At 40.8% G+C, this 2,291-nt stretch overlaps 1 pseudogene; it reads left to right on the forward strand.

The window, feature by feature from the left end:
* Positions 1–215: 215 nt before the first annotated feature.
* Positions 216–1,917, forward strand: LOC106700649 (tripartite motif-containing protein 60-like; annotated as a pseudogene).
* The last annotated feature ends 374 nt before the right edge of the window (positions 1,918–2,291 follow it).

Raw genomic sequence — 2,291 nt, forward strand, 5'->3', positions numbered from 1 at the left:
AACCATTAAACAATAGCTCCCCATTCCACTTTCCCCTCAGCCCCTGGTAACTTCTAATCTACTTTCTATCTCCATAAACTTGCCTATTCTACATATTTCAAATAATTGGAACCATGCAATATTTGTCCTTTTGTGTCTGGTTTATTTCACTTAGCATAATATTTTCAGGGTTCACCCATGTTGTAGTGGGTATCAGAACTTCATTCCGTTGTAGCATGGAGCCCTCCAAGAGCAATGTAAAATGGATTTAAAAAGTGATAACTCTGAAAACCAGAAAATAAGTGGAACTGGAAAAGAATGTAGAGAATAGGGGAGAAGAAATAAATTCTGAATTTGAGCAATTTAAACTATTTGTATAGAATAAGCAAGGGGCTATTCAGTTCAGTTCAGTTGAGTTGCTCAGTCGTGTCCAACTTTTTGCGACCCCATGAATCACAGCACACCAGGCCTCCCTGTCCATCACCAACTCCCAGAGTTCACTCAGACTCACGTCCATTGAGTCTGTGATGCCATCCAGCCATCTCATCCTCTCTCATCCCCTTCTCCTCTTGCCTCCAATCCCTCCCAGCATCAGTCTTTTCCAATGAGTCAACTCTTTGCATGAGGTGGCCAAAGTACTGGAGTTTCAGCTTTAGCATCAGTCCTTCCAAAGAAATCCCAGGGCTGATCTCCTTCAGAATGGACTGCTTGGATCTCCTTGCAGTCCAAGGGACTCTCAAGAGTCTTCTCCAACACCACAGTTCAAAAGCATCAATTCTTCAGTGTTCAGCCTTCTTCACAGTCCAACTCTCACATCCATACATGACTACTGGAAAAACCATAGCCTTGAGTAGACAAACCTTTGTTGGCAAAGTAATGTCTCTGCTTTTGAATATGCTGTCTAGGTTGGTCATAACTTTCCTTCCAAGGAGTAAGCGTCTTTTAATTTCATGGCTGCAGTCACCATCTGCTGTGATTTTGGAGCCCAAAAAAATAAAGTCTGACACTGTTTCCACTGTTTCCCCATCTATTTCCCATGAAGTGATGGGCCAGATGCCATGATCTTCATTTTCTGAATGTTGAGCTTTAAGCCAACTTTTTCACTCTCCACTTTCACCTTCATCAAGAGGATTTTGAGTTCCTCTTCACTTTCTGCCATAAGGGTGGTGTCATCTGCATATCTGAGGTTATTGATATTTCTCCCGGCAATCTTGATTCCAGCTTGTGTTTCTTCCAGTCCAGCGTTTCTCATGATGTACTCTGCATATAAGCAGGTACAAAATGAAGGGGTGCATATTTTAACAACACTAAATGAAAACTCCATAACATTTTCAGATCATGTTTCCACATTAAAACATCTACTGAGGGAGGGAGAGGGCAAGTTTGTGCAGTCAGAACTGGGATTCCTGATACATGCTATGACTATCCCACTACAGGTATCAAAACCTAAAATACCCTGACACCTTCTCATTTCAATTAAAGAAATATGGATTCAGTATTCCTCACAATATTCTGGCCTGGGCAAAATTATCAAACCATTACGAGTAGATGTGATTCTAGACCTTGAAATTGCTTACCCTAGGCTTATTGTCTCTGAGGATAGAAAAAGTGTGCAACAGGGAAAGAAAAAAGACAAAATCTTTGTTATAACTTAAGGAGATTTCATCTCTGCCCTGCTATCCTGGGTTCTAAGAGATTTAATTATGGCAGGCATTACTGGGAAGTAGAAGTGGAAAACAAAACTAAATGGACATTGAGTGTGTGTTAAGATAGTCTTCCTAGGAACTGGTGGAATCAGCTAGTTCAAGATAGAGTCCAGGCAGCTGGGAGATATGTTGACAGCACTTAAGGTGCAATGCATCCTAAGACAGCCAGCTTCTGCCAGTAATAAGACCCAGCAAAATAGGCGTTTTTCTGTGTCGGGACTTTCAACTTTAAGGGATCCAATATGTTATTCTCTTCGTTTCTCAAGGATTCTCTATTCCTTATCAGTTCCTGGAAAACAGGAACAAGCAGAGCTGCACGCAGTTCTCAGAACTGAGATCATGAGAAAGGGCACCTGCTTGGATTCCTTTCAGGGACTCCCTTCAGTGACCAAAATTTTACTTAAAGGTAATCTATTCTGTTTTGCCCGTCTTACTCAGGATATGGAATGCTTTCTGGCCCTTTAAAGATTGTTATTTGCTTGGCTTTGTTTTTGCTCATTTTTTTTACTGCCTAAAGCTGTCTTGTATGAAGATGAAAATTAGGATGGATTTTTCTTCCTTGTTTTCAGAAACTATATAAATAGGGTAGCAATGCCAATTGTAAAG

Source organism: Bos mutus, chromosome X (genome assembly GCF_027580195.1).
Source record: "Bos mutus isolate GX-2022 chromosome X, NWIPB_WYAK_1.1, whole genome shotgun sequence".
Taxonomy (NCBI): domain Eukaryota; kingdom Metazoa; phylum Chordata; class Mammalia; order Artiodactyla; family Bovidae; genus Bos; species Bos mutus.